We start from the raw sequence: 6,000 nt of genomic DNA on the forward strand, positions 1-6,000 counted from the left end.
GTACTGCTTATACTGTTGAACTCATACTGTAAACACTGTCAATATCATGTACAATATTTCTGTAAATTCAACAGCATCTTTCATTTATACATCACTTATTTTGTGGTACTTGCATTTTCCTTGTACTGTATGTGCAAACCTGCTGCTCCCTTTGCACAGGTACGATCTGTCTCAAACCATTTGCACTACTTTGTAAATTAACTTAAATATATAAACATGCTGTAAAGTACTTGACACTTTACAACAGTTATTTAAAATGTGTTTTACTTTTTAGTTGCACTCTTGTTGTAGATGTATTTATTTTATTGTTGTTTACCTCACTGAGGGTCTGAGAGAAACGTCATTTAAATCCCCTATATGTCCTGTACATGTGGCAGAATTCACAATAAAGTTGATGGGCAAAAAAATCTGATGTGATTCTCACCTATCACTGATCATTCTGACATCTGTGTGTTAGAAATGTATGGACCGGAAAGTAAATAATGCCAACAATTGGGTTTTCTCATACTCAGATCAAATAAATAAATAAATAAATACATAAAAACATATGTGTACACATGTTTTTTATTGTAAATATTGTTTATATAATTGCTTGACCCTCATCTGACTGTTGGTTCATCTAGACTGGACTGCTGCAATGAGCTATTCACAGAGATAACCAGCAGGAGCATCCAAATACTGCAGTACAGCCAGAGCAGCAATGCTAGGATCCTGATGAGAGTGTTAAAACATGAACATATAACACCAAGTCTGTTTTCACTACAATGGTTTCCCTTCTGTTTCAGGGTTAACTACAAAATCCTGCTACTTACATATAACTCCATCAATGAACATGCTCCTCTCCACCTACAACTGATCACACCATAAACCTCAGATCTGCCAGCAGCTTTCTCCTCCAGCCCTCCATCACCATGGGGTTGCACCATGCTTTTGGAACAGCCTTCCTCATCACAGAACCTACACCAGGCATGTCCAAACTATTCCATAAAGGGTTGTGAGCCTGCAGGTTTTTGTTCCAATAAAGGGCACATGAGTCTGGTGTGCTCCGGCTTAGTTGGAATGAAAACCTGCAGCCACATGGTCCTTTATGGAATAGTTTGGACATCCGTACCCTAGACTAGACTTTTAAAACAGGTCTAAAATGTCTTTGAGTTGAGTTCATCTTTCACTCTCAGGCTTGAAGTACTTTTTTTAGAAAAAACTTACTCTAAATCTCTGAGTTTCTTATCTCGTCAATTCCAACAGACTATATATAAGGAAGTTACAACTGGATGTGACACACTATCTTTCTATTGAGAAGTCTGATTAAGATGAGATAAGATAAGATAGATTTTATTTGTCATTCAGATTAGACACTATACAGTGCAGTGTTATATAAAAACTATAACATAAAGACTGATGACATTTACAAAAAAAACATGACAAAGTAATGATTGTCTTTGATTGATTGATTGATTGAATGATTGTATGTCTATTGACTAACACTGGTAAGAAGGGGATTTTATGCAAAGACTCTCTGAGATATACAGTATATGTTGTTGTTGCTGCTATATTTTCACAGCTGAACTTGAAGCCTCCTGAGCATCTTGTGTTGTTATCATGTGTACTAAATCACAAGCTCCATTGCCCCAAGTCATTTCCTACCACACAATTGTCTCCTATTATTCCTGCTTCCCTCTGAGTGCAGTCATCCCCCATTTCCTGTTCTTGGCCCCTAAATTGATCCTCAGACCTATTGTTGGTGCCCGCTGACCTGTAAAACACAGTTACAATACATGGGACTCTTAGGAGGCTCTTGAGGAAATTAAAGACATATTACAAAAAGGGGGATGAGGAATGCACAGTGACTCACTGACCTAATACAGCTGATACACACACTGTATAATGAAATCCTCTCCACCCCCCCCCCCCCCCCCCCCCCCACCCCCCCAACGTCCACAATAAATCAACAGTATTAAATAATTACAAAGTCTCTGTCTGAGAACATCCTCCACAGTTCTCAGACATGAACAGTGGAATCAGCAGCTATCAGTGTATCATACTCTGATGCTGTGTGACAGGGCTCTGCCAGGGTGGTCTGTGTGAGCCAACGCCTGGTATTGATCTGTGGATTGACTGGACTGACTAATTAATTACAGACCAGTGGTTAATGGGAAGGAAGAGATTAGACACTGAGCTCAGAAACAACATGCTAGTTAGCAGACAGGATGATGTGCATGGTGATCTGTATGGAGCTAAAGTTAGATGCATAGAAATCCATTTTTAAAATCAGTTACTCTACTTAGATGGTTTTGGGTCAACATGTGAGAACATATTTGAGGTACAACAAGCCAGTGAGTGTCACTTTAAGGATAATTCTGGTGATATTTTTCTTACAGTGAACAGATATTAACAACTATGTATGTGTATCCAAATCCTGATACATCCTATTCATCTGTGTCAAAGCACATCAATGAGCCTCACTGTTGTACTGGGTGAACACACACTGTAGTTTATTTTGACTCATTCCCACACACTGCTGCCAGCAATAATCACTGGAGCACCAATAATCAGCTGCTGAAAATACTCCTCGACAAATGCACCATTTTAACGTTTGGTTTTAGGAAATTATGGACTTTAAAAAAAATGAAAACATATATTTGTGAGCAGTTTTTTAAACATTAATGTCTTCTGTAGGAACCAATGGGCTTCATGCTGAGAACCACTGAGATCGAGGAGCACATAAAGTTTTAATGAGCTGTAGAATTATGTTTATTTACTATTTATCCTGTAGTAAAATGTAGTAAAGTAAAATAGAAATATGCTGATTTTTGACAAGGAGGGTGAGATGTTCAACACAAATCACAGAGCAAAACCAGTTGAAAATCACTTGTTGCTGCTGTGATACTAATATTAATGTGAGGGCACAGGTGAGCAAGTGTATCAACATCTTTATCAACTCAGAGCTTCTTTCATCTGGAGTTTGACAGTTGGCATCATGAGAGGACACTGTTGACAGTGTTGAGAGAGAATGGTACAATTCAGCTCAAAAAGAAGGATGGAAAACAAGAAGGTCACTTTTGATATTTTCTCTATCCACAGGGAGAAAAAAAACAATTTCTTTCTAACCTGGTTACCTCACACTGCTGAGGTACAATAACCCAGCATGTTAATGTTCCTAATTTAGACATCTTGGTCCAGCATAACTTGGTTTATTGGTGTCACATTTACAACTAATAGAGACCAAACATTTCCCACACAGACACATCCACATTGTTTTAATTTATTTATAAGCTCTTTGGTGAATTTTGGTTGTACATTGGTTTGCCATCACACCAGTTCGAACTTATATGGTTATCTACGAGTTACATGCTAGCAGCCATCAGACTGTATGTTCTGCAATATGTGAAGATGATGGCGCTTGTAACATATTACTTGTCGGAAAACTCATTAAGTGGACTGATTTTATGCTTTAGTTATGATGTTATGATGCTTTAAAAGCAGATGTCTCGTGTGGGGGCAGAGGCTACTGTTGCTGCTGCTCAGCAAATGTTACATAGTCTCACTTTAAGCATCAAGTTTCCAAGTCATTCATTCTTTCATTAAATTCCTATTGACAAGAAAAACTTTTTTTATAGACAAGTGCTGTGTATACTGTATGAGAGCAGACAGACAGGCCAGGCCTAGTGGGGCCCAGGGGAGCCCCGGGGCCCAGACACAACAATAAGCTCCTTTATTACAGGCTGAAACTGAAGACAGCAGGGGCACACCCTGTGGGCTCCTCATGCATATCAGCATATAGGCCTGCATGGAGACACATTCACAGACTCATAAGCAGACACAAAAATAACCTCCCACAAACACTGAGTGGAGGTTTGGTATGAACAAAATAGCTCATGTTTCAAGGCCCCAAACACAAACAACAGTCTTAATGTGTTGATGAGTGGATGCTACAACTGCAGCAAATATGCAGCGCTAATGTTAGCCTGAGGTCATTTGCTGATCTGAAGTCTGGGACCTTTGAAGTGTCAAGTGATGATGAGACGATGGCCCAGCAATCAGACACATGAGAAGAGAGGACTTCCCCAGCTTTGTCCACAGATGCTTATATAAAGACTGAACGTCCACAGTTTTGTGTTAAATCTAATTTAATACAAAAATACATCACATAGACCAAACAGATGTACCCCAAGTTTAACTGCTGAATATGTTATCCAGCTGTCTACACAGTTTATAGTTTATCATTGTGAGGTCTTGGTGACACATAATAGGTAGCATTAGTCTGTCAGTCTGTGTAACATCAATGCTGAACTTGACCAGAACTAACCAGCAGAATTATATATTATATTTTCTTCTTTTATCCAGACCAAGAACTGAAAGAACACTAAATTGATGCTTAATCAATAATAAGTCAGAACAATCCCACAATTTTGCTCACTCCACCAAATCAAACTTTTTTTTCTCTCTGTAACAAATAGGCAACAGTTATGCACATGTGACAGAATTTTAAGCTCACTGATTGGATGTTTCCTACAGAAACACTAATTGGGTCATAGCTAACTTCTCTCCTCATGTTCGTACGTACAAAGGCTTTCATACCTTTTTCTTTTTTATAAAAGAGATACAGATCTTTCCACACAGATTTCAGCAGGTACCTAACATTGGCTATGAAGAAGAATAAATAGTAAACAACTTTTATTTCTGGATGCCTAAAAACTTAAACTAATTCCTGCCACTTCAAAACTATCCTGGTCTACTTTAATATGAATCTCTCACTGTCCATTGTTATGTGATACACATGTGCTTTGATGTGATGCCAGAGACGCATCTCATTAAAGAAGTAATGACAACAGTTCATGAGACACTTTACAATTAAATCCAAAAGTCTTTCTACCAGTACAAACAATCATAAAAACAAGTGCTGACCATTGTTAAGGTGACACATTGGGGCCAACTGTATCTTGGCTCACATCATCAAGGGTTGACATGCATCAACCTGTCAAGATACAGACCTTTCTTTTTTCCCCCAGCATCAGTGTGTGGAGCAATCAGCCCTATGTTCACCCCAGACATATACATCCTGTCTATTAAACTTCCATTACTTCTTCCACTCCATTTGGTGTGTGCTACAGCGCTCCAACTGATGTCAAATGGCACAAAGCCTCACAACACAGCCAATGTGTGTCCCACATTAAATCTCAGAATCCTCTGGTTGAAAGCTTCAGAGACCATCTGAGCTAGTAAACATGAACCAACTGTAGTGACATTATCTCACAGGAAGTGGCTTTTTAGAGAATGTTCATACATGAGAAAAAGTGATGGCTAAATGTCTTGTTGACAGACACCGTTGTCCCATAATGCAATGTGTTACGGAAATTCACAGCTGGCAAAAAGTTAAAAGTGGCAGCTGGTGGACGGCGGCTGCAGAGACAGTGTGTCATTGATCATGTTGATGTCTGAATGAAAGAAAGAACTGTAAATGAGACACTGTGCAGCCTAATTCAATTAAATGATGATGTCAGTCTGAAGTGTCCGTTGAGCTTTGCCAAAGCACAGTAAGGAAGCACAAGTTAAAAAGTGCACAGTAAAGTATCTGGTTTGTTTGTTTTAAGATGTGTTCTGTGGGGCGGGGGCGGGGGGGGTTAACCCTTATGGTAAGGACTCAACTACCATGGCACCACTGGTATCTTGTTGGCTTACAGAAATATAAACACTGAAGATATAACTGTGCACTGAGCTTGGTTTTGGTTCATTTAGATTAAAAATGGACGAAGACAAAAACTAAACTAAAATAGGTCAGGGATGAGAGTTATTATCCACTGTCCATCACAGTCTCTCTGCTATCATCTGCAGCACGTCAGTCTCATGCCTCTACATGTGTACTCTCATCCTCCTGGTCTGCCTTCAGACAGGCTTATGTTATGTTAGACCCACCACCTTGAAAGCAGGCAACATAAAAATGACAGATTACAACTTTTTTGGGGGGAACTAACTTTCAGATGTAGTGGAGTGTAAAGAAGC

General features: G+C 39.1%; 1 protein-coding gene across 1 annotated transcript in view; it reads right to left on the bottom strand.

Annotated features, from left to right (window-relative positions):
- The window catches only part of megf10 (multiple EGF-like-domains 10), a 41,128-nt gene that overhangs the window by 31,883 nt on the left and 3,245 nt on the right, over positions 1 to 6,000 (bottom strand). The gene's annotated exons all lie outside the window — the stretch shown is intronic.

The sequence above is a fragment of the Scomber japonicus genome, chromosome 19 (assembly GCF_027409825.1).
Source record: "Scomber japonicus isolate fScoJap1 chromosome 19, fScoJap1.pri, whole genome shotgun sequence".
Classification (NCBI taxonomy): Eukaryota; Metazoa; Chordata; class Actinopteri; order Scombriformes; family Scombridae; genus Scomber; species Scomber japonicus.